This window comes from Suncus etruscus, chromosome 6 (assembly GCF_024139225.1).
Source record: "Suncus etruscus isolate mSunEtr1 chromosome 6, mSunEtr1.pri.cur, whole genome shotgun sequence".
Taxonomy (NCBI): domain Eukaryota; kingdom Metazoa; phylum Chordata; class Mammalia; order Eulipotyphla; family Soricidae; genus Suncus; species Suncus etruscus.
The window spans coordinates 35,915,816-35,934,293 of NC_064853.1; the positions used below are offsets into that span (position 1 = coordinate 35,915,816).

Here is an 18,478-nt window from a genome sequence, read left to right on the forward strand (position 1 = left end):
AAAAGCTGTGATCACTGTTCCTCCTCCTCTTCGCTCCAGTAGATATTCTTCTTTTTAAGACTTGTTTTTCGAGCAAATATAAGCAAATGCAAGTTAATTAAACCTGATTTTTTACTAACCTAAAAATTCACCAACTGAATTTAAATTGAGTATGCTCTGGTCATGTCTTTGCTTTAAAATAACTTCTAGATTTTAGAAGCCAGAAAGATAGTTCAGGGATTAAGGTACTGGCCTTTCATGTGACCGAGTCAAGTTTGATTTCCAACATCAAGTGGTCTTTTGAGCACCACCAGGTGGAGGTCCAGAGACCTCTGAGCACCACTGATTTAACCTGGACAATACTCAGTACTGAAAAAGCCAACTCACACTACATTCTCTTTTCCTTGCATTTAACTACCACCCTGTTTGGCAGAGAATTGCCAGGAGAGGATTTTCCTGGCCTTCCTGGGTTCCACTTGAGAGAACCCTCCTACCCCAAATATGGTTCTCAATTGTATTTTATTTCCTTCCCTTTCTTGTTTTGTTTTGGGGCCATACCCCACAGTGCTCAGAGGTTAGTCCTGGCTCTGCACTTGGGAATTACTCCTTGCAATTTTCAGGGGACCATATGGGATGCCCAGGATGAACCCTGATTGGGCTCTTGCAAGGCAAGTATCTTTTCTGTTCTATTATCACTCTGGCCCTTATCTCCTGATTTTCAAAGTATGCTTTGTAAAATTTCCCAAATTCCTTCTAACGGGGACTCTGCCAAGAATTTTTCCCTCTCAAGGACAGGTGGAGAAGATTGGGGGTGTGTGTGCAGAGCTAGAGATCTTTTCTGCTGTTGGATGCAGCTATTCTCAGGCTCTGAATAACAGGTGATTGATTCAGCATTCCAGTGATGGTCAGAATGTGGGGTTCCAGTCCCTATGCCCCTCCTATCTCTCTGTCTTAGGGATTCTAAGTTAGAAGCAGATAGCTCAAGGCCTCTGAGAAAGGTGTAGTTCATTGGTGGTATCCCTGGCAGTATCTGATCTCTCCTTCTCCCCTAATTCCTGCCCTTTCACCCTTAATCTGTTTTTATCTCCAGATGATGTTGTGTATACAGTCTTGCTTCATGGACAATGGAGGATATAAGCAAGGACCTTAGTTTCTCTGACCATCAAGAAAGTGTACTTCACAACACAGAGCCACATGTCCATGTTGAAAAGATGCTTGAATTGAACTCCAGTAGACTCAAGACCAGTGTATATACCTCAGGATAAATCTTTTCTGAAACTGCCAGCCTCCACCACTTGGGAGCAGCTTGGAGCTCTCACAAATCTCCAGAATCCCAGTGTCAGTTGCAGTATGAGAGGAATACACTCATCAAAATACTGACAGATGCATAGGCCCAGTCAGGGTGAGACACTAGCAGCCTGCACCAAGCTTCAAATCTTCATTCAGATCAGAGGAAACTCTTCTATCATTCTACTTGGTTTAGCCATTAAAACAACTTAAACTCTGGAGCTGATGCTCTTTCATACCTAGTCTGTGGGTAGCAGCCACACTTTTGTGTTGCTGGGTCACTGTCGTCATGACATCTGTGAATCCCTTTTCATCCTGGCAGAAGCAGAAGCATTCTGTATGCCCAAAGGGCCTCTTGTGACTCAGAGTTCCTCTGAAATGAAAGGCTGATGAACCATCTCGATACACTTTAGTGCCTGTTAGGGCAGATCCGGCCCCTCTGTCTGAGAGTCACCCATCAGAGATCTACTTGAGGTGCAAGTAGACATGCTTCAACATGAAAGGACCAACCTGAATGTAAGCACAGGCATCGATGACTGTTCCAAAATATCCCCCTCCATATACACACCTTAGGACAGTGAGAGGTCACACTCTTTTTGCATTATCCTGACCTTATCTACAGAAATGGATGGGGTGAGGGCTGGAGCAATAGCGCAGCAGTAGGGCGCTTGCTTACCTTGCACGCGGCTGACCCAGGACAGACCTCGGTTGGATCCCTGGTACCCCATATGACCCACCAAACCAGGAGCAATTTCTTAGTTCATAGCCAGGAGTAACCCCTGAACATCACCGTTGTGGCCCAAAAGCCAAAAAGAAAAATACCAAAATGGGTGGGCTGATCAATGACTCTTGTGTCTTCCTAGTCTTGGCTGCTTCAGCCTAAGTCTGAGCTTCCTTTTTGCTTTCTTCCCCTTTTGGGAAGAACTTGATCCTTCTCCCTGAGCAGGGTGCCTCCCGCCTAAGGAGAACTTAGAATGAAGAGGGGGGGAGAATGGCACATCCCTATTTTAAGGCTGTTGGGGGAGTCTTGGATGGAAGAGCACAGGAGAATCTGTTCAAGCCAGTGAACTGTGAAGTGAGGGAGTGTTGACCTCTTTCCCTGATGTGGAGAATAACATCTCTCTCCAAATTGAACTCCAGGATGGAGGCTTTTGGGGGAGTATTCTGTAGAGGTCTACTCCCTCTCACGAATTCTTAGGCTGGAACAAAGAACTTGACACTTCTTAATTTGAATGTACTGCCTGTTTCCTGACATGGACCATTCTTAAAATTGTAAAATTTAAAGCTGAGAAACTTAAAGGTTGATTTCTTAACCTCAACTTGACAGACAGGGAACCTTGGTCTACTAACTATACGGTGATTCATCCAAAGTCACACAGTCACTTATTAGGGAGAGTTGAAAATACTGAGGCTAAATTATAAACCGTGAATATTTGGGCAAATTCATGCTCTTGTGTATCCTACACCCCATCTGTGAACCTGAGTTAGGGTTGCTCTCTTGGCTACAAGTTCAAGATTATCCAAAACATAGGCTTAAGGGGGATTCTACTTCCACTTAGGGATCCCCCTCTGGTGCTTGACTCTGTTCCCTGTTCCCCACTTCCCTTTCTTCTTGTCTCATCCACTGGACCGATATTATTTAAGATGAAATTCATATTTATATCACTGAAGAATTCCCTTGGAATTAGAATATAGGTCAGAGAATATAAAAAGAAGTCAAGGCTTTGTTTTGCATATGGCCAACCCCAGTTTGATCCCTGTTTCCCCAGTACTGCTAGAGTCATTCTTGAACATAGGAGATGTGGCCCAGAACTCCCCTCCCAACCCATAAAAAATACAACAAAACCAAACAGCAACAACAAAGAAAAAGAAAAAGAGATTCAGATCTCTTGTCATCTTCTTCAGAGCCACTCCACCCTGCCACTCATTCCTTGGCTTCCTCTGCCTTTTCTATCTCACTCACCTGCCCACGGGTCCCTGGTCTTAACATTCACGTGGCTGCTGCATCAACTTTAGCTCCTTAGCCAAAGTAGAACAGACCCTCCAGCTTTGCTCAGCAGGAGGCAGGAGCTGGTAGCTCTAGATGCGGGGGCCGTGGCGATGGTGATTTTGTGTCTGGGAATGTGTGTGACAGGCGGAGGAGGGCGGCCTGTGGAATGAAACGTCTGTTTGACTCATTCCTGTTTTCCAGGAACCAGGGGGAGGTGTGCGTTTCAGACTGCTTGAGGCCACTCCACCTTAAGTAACACTCTATTTATTGATTTTTTATTGCAATCATTGTTTTTTATTCTTCTCTCCCATGGCTATTCAGAGTCCCTAAAGCTGTGCATACTCTGTCCTCCTTTTGGGGTCATCACTCCATAATGCGACTGACTTAGAAAACCTGACTCACCTCGAGGACTCCTTCACCAACTGCCTGTCCCTCTTAAGATGTGGGTCCTTCATCCTATGAGGTCAGCTGCTCATCTTTGGGACACCCAGTTTCTCTCTAGAGTGGGAGTGGAGCCTGGAGGAGGACAGGAGTCAAACAGTACTGAAATGGAGGAAAGCATGTGGCCGGATGTTTTTGTAGGTGGTGGGAAGGAATATGGGGTGCAGAGGGGGAGGGAAAGGAAGGAATGACTCAGTACCTGCACACTGGCTTTGAATGTGCTTGGGTGAGGTTGGAATGAAGTTCCACCTGTGCATGTGGCAGAGAAAAGACTTAGCCATCTGGTTGCCAAGGTCCTGCTGTTGGTGATTACTGGATAGACTTTTATTTTATTTTATTTTATTTTTGTTTTTTGGGCCACACCCAGTGGTGCTCAGGGGTTACTCCTGGCTGTCTGCTCAGAAATAGCTCCTGGCAGGCACGGGGACCATATGGGATGCCGGGATTCGAACCAACCACCTTAGGTCCTGGATCGGCTGCTTGCAAGGCAAACGCCACTGTGCTAATTCTCAGGCCCCTGGTGGACTTTAAATTATGTGTTTAATCTCCTTTAATGAAGTTAGGGTGTCATCTATGATACCCCACCCCATCCCCTGCTTATGATTATTGCATGCCTCTTGCTTGTGTTAGCCTCAACAGTTTATTAAAATGGCCCTAACTACCCAGACAGAACCCATCGCTGCTTTTCCCCTCAGCTCCAACCTATTTCTTTATCCTTACCCTCCCTGTCCTCCACCAGTCACTGTGATGCAGCCTTCAGAGTCCAGAATTGAATCCTTAACCCCTTTACCTACTTCTCCAATTCTCCTCAATCTCATTCTGTCTCCCCTATTGCTAGCACCAGGCCCATCACTGGTCACTGCCAGCCTGGACCCCTGGCACAACTCCCTAGTGCTCTCATCACACAGTGCATTCCACATCCATGTGAAGTTTAGAGTCTGAATACTGTCCCTTAATGCTACTCTTCTGCTCTTCTTGAGTCAAGTGCACCACGAACTCATTGGACAAGATTCTTCTTCTTCTCAATGTGGAATTCAGCTGTCTCTGGATCAGGCTGCCTTGTTCCCTTCTGAGGGCTCTTGTCTCTGCTGTCCTATACAGCGATGCTTGTAAGCCTGGAGCAGACTGACAGCTCTGCCTTTCCTACACTGCTTTCAGTCTCTGCCCTTGCCCCACACTGTTGTCCATCTGCCTTTATGTCTTCATTTTTCGGGATTAAACTTCATAAATTCCCCCCAAAAGGTTTCTCTTGACTATGTCTGCTTCCACCTTCAGATCTTTAATAACTCACAGTTGGAATTTCTTTTGGCCTCTACATTTACTACAAGTATCGATACCACCTCCTTGGTTCAATCGCCAAGCCTCTGCATAGAACAACTAGGTGTTGCATTTTTTTTAAAAACCAGGGGAGAGCGCGAATGCAGTCTCCCAGAACCACAAATTTTTCAGTTGAGTTTCCCACATTTGGGGAAATCTCAGGGGTCAGCACACCCAGAGTGCAATGGGTGGGCCTTGCCCTGAGGAAACCACCTTCGTGATCATGATATCTCCTCTGCCAGGTGGTATTGCATTCTTTTTTATTAACCCCATACTTGCCCATGCTCACAGAGGGTTCTTTTAGCATGATTGAAATGTGCTGCTCAAGGTCTCCACAGAATGACTCTCCCTGAAACTCTCAGGGGTTCCCTGGCTTGAAGATAGAGTTTGAATTTTCTTGAGGGTCATTAGCACATGTCCCTAAGTGGGCATCTGCATGTACACAACTCTCCCTATTCTTCTCCCTGTACAGGAATGTATTGAGGTTATAGCAGAGAGAAAAATCCACCTTGTTGGTTTGAGATTTTTCCACATTGCCAGGAACCCAGTCTCCTGGCCTTGTCTCATCAGGTACCACCTCCTTTCTAGAAGATGTTCTTCCCACTTCATCCTGGCTTCCAGTTGGCCAGTGTTGCTATGTGGCTCATGATACCAAGATGTGCACACATGAAAGTTCACCAGGCTTCTCACCCTGCCCATGACCTCTTCCTTGGAGCCCAGAGGGGAAATCTATTCTGATTTCAACTGCTCTTTGACCTATCGGGCCAAAACTAGTATAAAATTTAGTCTTGGGCAGCTGAAATGAAATGGGGGAGCTTTCAGGACTAAATATCCCCTTAGTGCAAATGTAGATGGTTCTTTGAAAACCCAGCAGAAGTCTGGCTCATTTTGCAAATCCCTTCAAACCACTTTTGCATCCAAGAGCAGTTTATTTGCTAAGAACAGATACCAGCCGATCTGGATGTGGTGTCTGCTTACTATGAACACAGTGGAATTCTCCAAGTCCTCACAGGCTTTGACCAGCTCAGGAGAAAATTGCTATGTAAATACTTGTGGGGGACTGGGATAAGGAGAGTGTCAGATGTCAAATTATTGTAGTGAAGCCAAATGCAATGAAGAAAGTTGTACAAACAAGGCCAGAGGGAAACAAGCCACTGGCCACATCTCAAGGTTCTTTAGGTTGCTTTGGCTTGGAAGGTGTTTGCTACAACAGGCTGGGTATGTAACTCTTAGACTTTTCTTTTTTGTCAAGGGAAGATTAAGGGCCCCCACTCCCACTCCTCAATAGTGGCAGGTCCTCATCCATCAGAGGCATACATACATGGCCTCGTTGATTTCTTTGATTTCTTGAAAGTCCTACGATGTGAGTCCTATGGCAGAGATCCAGGCATCAGATCCATCTTGATGAACTAGTAGTATCAGCATATCTTCAGAGTCCCGCTGTTGATTTATAGAGTTCCTTTTTGGTCAGATGTGCTGATTGTCTCTGCTGGTCTGAACAAGAGATACTGTGGGCAAGGTACTTGGCTAGCCCAGGTTCAATCCCAAGTACCCCTTCCCACATGACTTACTTAACTCTGCCAGGAATGATAACTGAGCATGGAGCCAGGAATAAGTCTTGGGCACAACCAGGTATAGCTCAAAAACAAAAAGAAAAAAATGGAATTGCAGTGTCTGAAAGAAGGGCTCTGAGATCACCAGTCCTTCTGCCACATGACAGAGATCCCCAGTTCATGAGGTCTGAGACAGACCCTGCTTAATGTTTTCCTAGTAGATAAGTGTACATATCCTGAGGCTGCCTGTTTTGGGACCTCCAGATTGGAAAGGGTCAAGAAAAGCCAGCTTGTAAAGCAGAATGGAAAAAGTCATCAGGGAAACAGTGCACATGAAAAGTGATCGAACATTCTTAGTACATTGAAGAAAGGCAAATGGGCACAATAAGAGGCCATTATTGCTTTGAACAAAAGGGCAAAGATTTTCTAAAAGGTCAGTGTTCCTTGGAGATGAAGATAGAACCAAATAGACCTATACTTCTTTTTTCTTTTTTTTGCCTGTTTTGTTCTGCTGGAATTCAATGTGGGGCTTCCTACATACAAAACACAAGCTTTATATCACTGAACCTCATCCCCAGCCACTACAGTTTTGGCCAAGGACTCTTTGACAGCAAATACTACCCATAAATCCAATCGTCATTGATTTGGCCATGCCATTTCAAGTGTTGCTGCAGGATATTGTCATATATAGTCAAGGGAGAGCAGCCATAAAGTTCCTGGTAAGTCACCAGGTTTCTATCCAAAGGTGCTTAGTTAGGCCAGTGCTCACCCACTGGATGCCCCATCCTAAACATGTCTTAGGTGTTCTATAGGTCTCAAGCCATTGGATCCTCGCAACACTGCTAGGAGGTAGGCTGGCTATTTTGCTTTAGAGATAATGTGCCTGAGCCATGAAGAGCGCAAGCCACTTCAGCCAGATGATACATATGATCAATGGTGGAGGCAAGGTATTTATGTGGGGCAGGAGGACTCCCTCCTCAGTCCACATTTTTTTATTTTTGTTTTATTTCGGGGGGGGGGGGTGGGAAACCACTTGGTAGTATTCAAGGCTTACTTCTACTCTGTACTCAGGGATTATTTCTGGTGGACTGGGGGCGGGGAATCATATGTGGTGCTAGGGGATCAAACCCAGTTGTCAGCGTGCAAGGCAAGCACCCCCGATCTGCTGTACTATCTCTCCAGCATATAGCCCACATTCTGAACTCATAAGTTCCCTTGATTTTCAGAACAGATTTTTGAGGTGGGAAATACGTATAAGAAAGACTGAAGAGTATAAACACAGTTTTTTTCTAAGACTGGGTACTGTATTAAGTCAATGTTGGGAAAAGTTTTATTATCTGGTGCCTTTATGGGTAGAAATCTGTCTCCAATTGCAACTTTGTATTGGATGTGAAGAAGCAAAACACAAAACAAAAACTTCAGTCTACTCACAAAACAGAACATTCTGGGATATTATGGTGAATTGTACCAAAAACAGAAACCATATAAATGATGCACAGGGGTAAGGAGGAGGGAAATTCTCTAATGCACTATAAATGAAGCCTATAAACAGGGGTACAGACAAGTCAAGAAGCTTCTTATTTTTTCTTTTTATTTAAATGTTTTTATAAATTTTCCCACATGATGGGGCCTTGTTTTTTTGCAGGCTGAACTACACAGATGAAACTTAATAGAATTACCATCATTTTGCTGCAAAAGCATGTTCTTGGAAGTTACACTTTTAAGATATCCCCCAAGTAGTTGGAAACAAACAAAACAAATTTAAACAATGAAGCACCCTGTGGAATGCTAAAAAAAAAAAATAAAGACTGGGGCTAGAGAAAGAGAGTGAATACAGCAGGTAACACACTTGTCTTGCATGTGACTGACCCACGTTCAGTCCCCAGCATCATATATCATTTTCTGAGCACTTTCAGGGATTCCTTTCTGAGCACAAAGTGAGAAATAGTCCCTGAACACTACCAGGTATGCCCCAAACTAAAACAAACAAACAAACAAACAAACAAATCTAAAAATAAGATATCAAGGATATCTAAACCTTACATGATATTAATTTTGCAATTGAAAGTTTAAAAATATTTTCTATTTAGTCATACTCTGGTTTTCTATAGCCTTTGCCCATTTTAAAGATCATTGATTTACCAAATCTTGCTGAACTCTTCCATAGGACTGGCAGAGTGACAACTTTCTGAATAAGTAGGGTATATTTGGCCAGGGTCTGTGGTCTGGAACCTGGCAACACTTAGGATAACATGTCAGCATACATCAGGGCAGACCTTTATGTATTCTTGATATTCTTCTCCTTGACGTGGGAATTCCACATATTCTTTCTCACATACTTTCCACTTAACGGTGTAATAGAATGAAGAGAAAACAGCCAGGAGCATAAAGGACACACACACACACACACACACACACACACACACACACACACACACACACACACACACACACATTATTGTTTAGTTTAAAGAGATATTTCTGACTAAAACGTTCCTTCCTAGTGCCTCTCTTTGAAGGCAAAGGACATTGTCTACAAAAAAACCCCAGTACATCCATCTTGAAGAACATATTTTGTTTTCTTTCTTTTCTTTCTGTAGTCTATTCAACCCCATCTTGATGGAATCTATTCTCCTTTAAATCATTTAAATGGATTTTGTGTAAACCACAGCCCTCCTTCCTGGGCTGGTATTGACCCTGGATAGTTTACCAGTGATACAATCAGTCTAACCTTCTCTCTCCCCTGGATTTCAGCTTGAATGAGGCTGCAGCTGGATTTCTGTGCTACAAATAGCTCCTGTCTTCTGAGCATGCAGTTGGGTTGAAGCAAAGCACACAGAGAAATTGGGATTTTGGCCAGGGTGCCACCTGTGTCTGGGGAGTGGGGCCTCGCTGAGAGTGAGACCTGTGTAGAGTTGAAGATTTGGATTAGGGATGAGAGGACCGCACTGGGCAGAGCTCCGCTGATTCCTTGGCACACGCTGCAGAAGGATTCCCTGAAGGGCTGCACAGAGAAGAAATGTGCTGTGTGCTTGGCAGGCCAGGAGCCGCAGAGAACCTGGCAAGGCTTTCTGAGGATTTGGGAGCAGAAAAGCAGACTCCCCAGGTGGTTATTTATAGAGCCGGCAGCAGTAATGATCAGTTAGAAAAAATAAATTATAACTCAGTTGAACCTGAAATAACTTTTCTTTCGCAACCCTAGGCATTCCAGGCGGGCTACCCACATACCACACCCTCCCGAGAGTGTTCCTGAGACTGAGGGCCTGGGGTGCGCACCAGGCTCCCTCTTGCTTTCCCAAGACAGCAATGTAGTTTCCCAGGCAGCAGAGCGTTTCTGGTTATAAACAGCATTTCGGCAGGCTAATATCTCCTTCCTACCTCTACCTCTAATTGCCGAAGGGTACACCCCTTTCTTTCCTGGTTCATCCATAATGCAAGGGTTAAAATGGAGGTGTGCCCCCCCAGGCAATCTGAGCTTCCACTCTCGTGAGACTGACTCATGTACATATGTGCCAGAAAGCAGGAGCTACTTATTCTAGTGGAGAATCATGGTGGATTCTCTCTCTCTCTCTCTCTCTCTCTCTCTCTCTCTCTCTCTCTCTCTCTCTCTCTCTCTCTCTCTCTCTCTCTCTCCCCCCCTCTCTGTCTCTCTCTCTCTCTCCCCCCCTCTCTGTCTCTCCCTCTCCCTCCCTCCCTCTCTTCCTCCCTCTCCTCTCTCTCTCCCTCTCCCCTTCTCCTCTCTCTACCTTTTCAACCTGGAAACAAGACCACAGGATATTCATGATGACAGCTCGGCAATGGGGTCACCTTGAGCTGCCCTACATGCTTCTTGGCATTCTGACATTTGGGCATCCATCCTTACCCTCACCCGCCCATCTGCTCCTTCTTTTGTCTTCATTTGTTCATCCATGCATCTGCTTTTCCAGTTAATAAGCCTGTAGTGATGTGTCTGAGGTGCTGGGCACTGGATTTGCAGAACTAAGCCATCCAGTCTACAGGCTGTGGCTAGGGGCCCTGCAAGCCAGTAGGGTCTGTGGATGCCTTTCATCCGGCTCATTACATGATTGTATTCTGGGAGGTAAGATGAGATGATTTCACAGGAGAATGCAGACACCTGATTTCTCCCTCAAATCCAAGGTGTTGGCAAAACTGGGCCATTGCTCAAATGGTTATTTTCTTGGACAGCTGCTGCTTTAGAAAAGGCTTCTTCCCTTCTCCCCACCTCCACACTCTGATTCATCACTATTCCTAAGACTTGATTGTCTTACCAGTACCAAGACCATCCAGTTCCCCCAAGAACAACTCCCTCCATCTATGTGCTTGTCCTTTGTATCTCTGAACCAATGAGCCCTGATGCAGACCCTGAGTAGAGGGTCTTCATGGGGTATTAGAGAAGATATGGGACTGTGATTGTCATGTGATTATGATGATGATGGTGGTAAAGATGCAATAAAACAGGCATGCTTATTGGCATGAAGATAGGGGGTAAGCCCAGGAAGGAATGGAAGCTTCCCTTACTGGGAAGAAGGGACCAGGTTTGCAGATGAAGTAAGAATCATAGGAGTGCAGAGGCAGAGCAAGAAGAGAGCCTGTCTCTTTTGTTACCTCTCTTTCTGCACCTCAGGCCTTGTATCTTTTGTCTTCTCCCTCCACCCTACCCCACCGGTCCTTTACTTTTCTAGGCTGGGATACTCCAGTCAGTGATGACAGGCCGTGGTGTGCAGCTTCCCAGGAATTTATCTGGGTGGGGTTACAGGTGTCCCTTCCAGCTTCCACCCCTCTCACACCCTACTCTCTCAGATAAACCCTACCCATCCTCCTCACCTAGAAACCCCCTTTCTTTCCATTTCTGAGATCAAATGTTTGCATTCTTCCATGCATGAGGCCTCCTTGAAGCTTTCTGAGTGCATGTAATTGCCTGCATTAGTTACTCATGATGATGTCTGAAACCCAAGAGCTGGCTCCCTGAGCCAGTTCCCCCAACACTTCCCCCGAAGCATGGGGCTGGATAAACAGAGCTGAGCTGCTTTTGACCCTGTCCCTTGGGCCCCTTAGTTAAGCCCCTGAGATGCAGGGATTTGCTTATTGCTCAGCCTTTGGCATGCTGCTAATACACATATTTTAAATATTGCCATTGACCATTCTGAAGATTTATACCACTGTCTCCAGGGTTTTGTTTTTGCTTGTTTGGGTTTTTTTGTTTTGTTTTGTTTTGGTGATACTAGGGATTGAGCCTAGGATCTCACCTACTTGAGGCAAGAGCTCTATACTACACCATATCCTTGACTGCCCAGAAGCCATAGAGAACCAAGAGAACTTGGCCTTGGAGGATTGACCAAATGTAGCCCCCTTCCCTTAGCTCCTATTTCCTTGTTTGTAGTCAGCACAGTCCCCATGGGTTGGGTGATGCTGCCTTCTGCCTTAGTGTCCCAGCTACTTTGTCCTGCTCTTGTGATGTGGTTTGTGGCACTGTGACCAGCCCTTCCCCATGTGACCATGCTTCCTGTGTGTGTGAGCTATTTGCTGGAATGATTTGGATTTCTGGTAGAAAGAGTGAGAAGTTCCCTCATAGTTTGCTGAAGTTTGCTGATTTATATGAAGTTTCTTCCTTCAGTGAGGTGTTGGATGAGGTGACATCTCTAACCTGAGGGTATCTCATGGCCAAGAGCACTCAGATGTAGTGATGCAGTTACTGGCTGCTGCAGTTGTTGGTCCTGAGGGTCAGAGATTGGGGGAAGGGACAGCATGGAGATGCCCTCCCACCAAAACATGCAATGGGCAGATTCTGCTGAGAAGGAGGAACCTGACTTCCCTGGGGTCTTCATTTTTGGGACTTGGAATTACCCAGAGAAGATACTCATTCTTTCTGCTGCTTGTTTTCTCTACTATTGCCCACAGTGTTACCCCTGGTCTCTCACACCATTGGTGGCCACTGACTCTGATGCTGCTGATGTCCCCAAGGGGTCCCAAGTGGCCAGTGCCACCCCCCCTGTTTGCTCCATTGTCTGGTGGGGGTCCATGTAGTAGCTGGGTTCAGTTCTGGAACTCAGGATAGGGACTGAGGGGAAGCAATATAATACAGGGTATGGGGGTGCACAGGTTGAGAAATGTCACTGGTTTGGGTTCCTTCAAGGATCACATGGTTCTATACTGTTGTTTCCTCAGTATCGGTTTCTAGTGCTGCATTGTCTGAGACCAGTTACCGCATATACCAACTGAGTATGAAGTCACTCCCCAGCTCCATGTCACAGAGAAAGCAGCAGACAGCAGAGAATGCAGGGACCGCAATATTGCATTTGAACCTCAGCTTCCCAAATTGTACTCCTCCACATTGCCTTGTGCAATTCCACCTCCATGCAAAGTTGATGCACCAGCATCCTTCCTGTGTCCAATGGCCTGAGCCAGGCAATGTTTCATCTCATTCCCAGGGTACCATCAATGCTCACACATCTGTGGTCTGTCCCCTGTTAATGAGAACAATAGCCCAAAGGCCTGCTGTCTCCTTCCATGACCCACTGAAGCATGAGGAGTCCAATTCCTCCTAGAGACAAAGCGAGAACTAAGTGGGGGAAACCTCTGTCTAACTTTAGCAATGTGTTAGCAGAAGTGCTTGGCTCCTTAGAGACTTGTATTCTGTGCTTTCACATGCTCACTCCACAATATGTCTGGGGTCCCCTCTGTGCATGGGTGTGAGGCATACAGGAATGAAACAGAGAGAGGATCTTGCCTCCTAGAAGTTCATCACCTAGATTTAGGGGAAATCTGCTAGAGCAGACTAGGTTTTGGACTAGGGTTTGGACAATACTAGAAGTTAGAAGACTGAAAAGACAGTACAGGGGGAAGTGATTGGCAGTAGGAGCAAGTGAGAATTGCTTGGATTAGGTGTTCAGTAGTGATTCTTGTGGTGCCAACATAGAAACTAAATTTGGGTGACAAAAGGAATTCAATGAAAAAGCTGGTGGTTTTCTGGGAAGAAGGCCATGCAGGGTTAAGATTCAAATGGAAACCCAGAAAAATGATTTTAAGGAATTGCTAATTGTGGGGGTATGGGAATTTGGGCCACACCTAATAGTTTTTGAAGGGCTATTGCAGACTCTATGCTTAGGAGTGATCCATTGGTGGGAATCAGGGGGTTCAAATCAAGTTCATATCAGTTCATATTAGTGCCAGGGATTCAAACCAAGGTGAATCACATGCCAGGAAAGCACCTTACCCACTTTACTATCTCTTTGGTCCTGAATACATATTTTTTTTTATTTTGATGCTTTACATATGAGTTATCAGGTTTTAGTTCTGGCTTTGCTCTCAGGGATTATGCCTGGCAGTGCTCTGGAAATCATATGGGATGTCAGGAATTAAACCTGAATTGTCAAACAGCCTACCCTTTGTATTATCATCCCAGCAGTCCCCTCCATGGGTGTATTCATGAAAAAAAATGAGATTTATTGTGCCCTCATCTCCGAGTCTCAGCAACATGGTACATTGTGGGAGGTGATTTCTTTGTATTCCACAAATGGAATTTCCATGTGAAAATCAGTTCTGAATTTTAGGCCATAAACTCGCCTTTGAACTTGGAGGATGGAGAAATACTCCCTCAAGAACTGCCCCCAAACTAAGCAGTGAACACTGCATGGGGTACAAGTTGAATCCCATGTAAAGGAAGGGAAGCACCTTGTTTCACTGACTATAGAAGTTCTGCGAGGGTGAGGCCAGGAGGTGCCTTGAGACTCCATGATTAGGGTTTTAAAGGGCACTGGCAGGGTTCTACTTCGGTTCTTTCATTGATGATCTGTGTTTAACAGTTTCTTTGACTGAGTCCTGAAGACTCTCTAGACTTAGAAATATGATAATAAGTGAGTCACCTCTTGTTCTTTCTCTTTTAATTGCCAGGATAGATTTGTATAAGTCTCAACCTTTCTGAGGTTGAGGTGAGGCCAGGGCTCAGTGAATGGGAGTCCCTGGTGAAGGGGTGGCTCCTTCATTTGAGACAGGTATGACTGCAAGGCACCCTGCAGATAGATAAGAAGTCTCCAATTAATCAGTGGTATATTAGATTAGCACCAGCTCCTGAGAACTTGACGGGCAAATTTTCATCCCCCTCCTGACATCCAGGGGTTATTACTTCTGGATCCATATTTCTACACAGTCCTAGATAATTTGAATACACAACTCATGCTTGAGAACCAGCATGTGCCTGTGCTGTAGGATTGGGGTTATCACTGAGGGATCCCCAAAATGATTCAATCTTGGGGATCCCCCAGAGGCAGTTGCCTTTGGCAGACATTTGTCCCATCTAATCAGTGAATAGAGCTGTTGCTGAGGTTCTGAGAGAGAGAGAGAAGGAAGGAAGGAAGGAAGGAAGGAAGGAAGGAAGGAAGGAAGGAAGGAAGGAAGGAAGGAAGGAAGGAAGGAAGGAAGGAAGGAAGGAAGGAAGGAAGGAAGGAAGGAAGGGAGGGAGGGAGGGAGGGAGGGAGGGAGGGAGGGAGGGAGGGAGGTGTAGGGAATGCATTCGTGCTAAGTATTTAGCGCATGCTGCTGGTGAGTTTCCATAGAAGTTGATCTAAGCAGGAGAGGCTGTTGATGACACTTGACACTCATGTAGCTTCAAAGTCTGATCCTGGGTTGTCTTTCTGAGAGGTCTGCTTACACCTTAGTGGTGACAATCAGTGGTGATGAGAGGCCTGTTCGGGAACTAATCATTTGATGACCCTGCCATAGCCTGGACTTAGAATTTTTATCCAACCTCAGCCTCCATGTCTAACTGACCATTATAGAACTAAAATGAGGTGACCAGATGGCCCAGATTACCCAGGACTGTCCCATATTTCCCCTTCCTGTCCCTCTCAGTCTGGTGTCTCGGATTTGGCCCTGCATTGCCCACTCCTGTTGGATCTTGTCCAGTCGAAGGACAAAACGTCCTGAAGTCTTCCTGAGGAATGGGAAACCAGGAGATTTTGGAAGCACACATGGCAATCCTGTGCCAGCATGGAGGAGAGCGACATGCGAGAAGTGATTGCTCAGGCAGCAAGAGGAGGAGCCAGCAGCTGGAGTGGGAGCGAGCAGGCCCAGCTGGGATGGGGAGAAGTAAGTCTGTTTCTCTACTGGGCTCCAAGTTGGGAGGGCCTGGAAGGGTGTGGGAGGCAGGCCTGGGGTGGTCTGGCTAGGCCAAAGGCAAAGAAGGGGAGACAGATGGGCAAGGCAGGAGGTGACTGGGGCCGGGTGAGGAGCATGAGTGTTTGTGTCCTGGCTGGCCTGGCCTCTTACTCATGCCGTCTGTCCTCTTACACGCTCATTCATCTTTCATTCTGTCATTCTTTCCCTGGTCCTCCTGTCTTCTTGCCACACTTCTGGCTGTGTCCCCAAGCTTAGCTCTGGTCCTGCTCTCCTCCCCTCCACAGCTCTTACTGCATCCCACCCCTTGCCTGCTCTCTGCTCTTTGCCTTGCTCCTGTGCGGTATACTGTTATATGAGTAAGAGCATGGTAGGTTCCTATTGTGATATGTTTCTCCCTATTCACAGATGCCAGCAGTGATAGAGAACCACTCCAGCAGTCTGCAAATAGCCCATCCCAGAATCACCACGTGGAAGACTCCACAGTGCATCTTTTTGACTTTGAAATCACAAAGCCAAGCTGAGAAGCCAACACTGAGAAGCTGAAGACACAGTTGAGCCCCTAAAGCTTTCAGAGTATCTTTGTGAAAGCAGACTGTGGTGTCACAGTTGTGTCCATGGATATTATAGACAGAAACTTGGGCCCCTGGACTCTCTTCTGTCTCAGTGCATTTCTGAGAGAAAAAGTGCACTGACAAGGCTCCTCCCACCAGCCCTGGAAGTTCTGCTTAACCTTCTCCATGAGCGAGTGTTAACTGGAGCCTGCTCTGAGTTTTGGATTAAACCATCTTCCCTGAGACTGGGTCCTTTCACGTTAGCAGCACCATGGACATGCTAGTTTCGCAGAAGTTGCCAAATTTGTGTCTCCCGTGCTTTGTTTGAGAGAGAGGGCCACATAACAGATGCCACCTGGACTGATCAAGGTGCTTCCTGACCTGCCTGGTGTCTCTTTACTCCCAGCCCTGTCCCAAGAGAGTCCCAAGCACTGTCACCAAGACAGTGCTCCTGCCACTCCAGGGAGGACTGTATATGTGTTAGTGTGCTTTTGTCAGATATATGAAAGAAAATGTTGTCCAGTGGAACAGGCATCACTAAAATTTTGTGGATAACTGGCATCTGGCTCCATCCCTGGAGGAGGCAGTTGAGACAAAGCCCCTTCCTCTCAGTGTTCCATTGCTTCTCTAGGCTCTCAGGCCACCTTGTGGGACTATCTTAACCCTGGATAGTTGTTCTTTTCTTTTTGCAGTTAAAAATTGTTCTTGTTACTTTTGTGGGGGGGGGTTGTTTTTAAAGCCACACCTGGTGGTGCTCAGGAGTTAACTCCTGGCTTTAAACTCAGGGCTACTTCCTGGCAGTGCTCAGCTTACCATATAGGGTGCCAGGGATTTAACCCAGGTTGACCACATGCAAGGCAAATGGCCTACCTGCTGTACTATCACTCTGGCCTGGTTGTTACTTTGCATTGTTGCAAAGCAGCACCTATTTATTCCAATAACATCAGTAACATAGGCAAGTAAAAGAAGGCAGAAGCCATCATCAATCCTCCTTACACAGTGAAATTGTTGAAGAATTTTTCAGGATCCTCTCAATGCATATATATGTATGTCTATATTCAGTATAACAGATACATGTCCTATGTAGGGTACTGTATACATGTTTAATAGATGTATGTGACTATTGCAGTACAGCACAAATTCTTTGACAGCATGTATTTTTACTTATTTTTGCTTTAGGGTCAGACCCAATGGTGCTCAGGACTGAGTCTTGGCTATGGACTCACTTATGGATCACTCCTAGTGAGGCTCAGGGGACCAAATAGGGTTCTGAGGATCAAACCCAGGTTGGCTACATGCAAAGCAAACACCTGATCAGCTATATTATTGCTCTGGACCCACACATGTTTTTATTTAATGCCTGTTGTAAACAACTTTCTAGATCAGCTAACTTTTTTTTTAGTAAATAACCAAATAATAATATCTTTAGTTGCAGAAGGGGGAAAATAGGGCCCCAAAGTTGATGTATGATACATGTAAACTGTATATGACAGTTTATTAAAAAAATGATGGCATTTAAATCAGTATAAGCGGATAAAGCTAAATGGTTATAATTGAAAGACTACCTAGCCCTGATTGTTTTTCGTTTTTATTTTTGTCATGAGTTACATGAATCTGCAGTGGCTGTAATGTGTAAGTGTTCACTTACAGATACAGACTATCACTAGTTCACCTACTCTTACATGTGTCCATACTTAGCAGTATTGATAAGCATGGTTGTAGCTTGATGGTAATAGTTGTTTCCTTATGGTAAATCCCCAGAAGATTAAAGTTCATGAAGGCTACCAAGATCCCATGTAGGATGCTCTATTTTTGTTTTTTTGTTTACTAGTGTTGGGGCCACACCCGGCAATGCTCAGTGCTTACTCCTGACTCTACACACAGGAATCATGCCTAGCAGCGCTTAGGGAACCATATAAGATGCCAGGGATTGACTCTGAGTCAGCTTTGTGCAAAGCTGTGCACACTGGGTAGGGTACTTGGATGACCTCTTAATTATGCTATATCAGGGTGCCTCAGACTGGATGTGCTCCCAAAAGTCACTTAGGTGATTGTATGCATGTATCTCTATGTTTGGGTAGCTCTGACTTTCTTTGTCCCAAGTTGACATACCCCTAAATGAGTTAGTCAGCAGGTGAATAAAGATAGATGCTGCATTGTTGGGTGTGGTATGGCTGTCCATCTTATGCTTCTTCACTGAATGCTGAAAAATAGACCTTCCTTCATCATCACCCATTGGTAGAGCA

The 18,478-nt window shown here is 45.5% G+C and overlaps 1 protein-coding gene, 1 long non-coding RNA gene and 1 other non-coding gene across 3 annotated transcripts in view; 1 reads left to right on the plus strand and 2 right to left on the minus strand.

The window, feature by feature from the left end:
• Positions 1-18,478, minus strand: part of CTPS1 (CTP synthase 1) — a 1,052,426-nt gene that overhangs the window by 200,771 nt on the left and 833,177 nt on the right. The gene's annotated exons all lie outside the window — the stretch shown is intronic.
• Positions 1-18,478, plus strand: part of LOC126011451 (uncharacterized) — a 290,776-nt gene that overhangs the window by 45,221 nt on the left and 227,077 nt on the right. The gene's annotated exons all lie outside the window — the stretch shown is intronic.
• On the minus strand, positions 5,101-5,263 carry LOC126012719 (U1 spliceosomal RNA). The gene has a single exon (XR_007497132.1). It is a non-coding gene; the product is annotated as a U1 spliceosomal RNA (small nuclear RNA).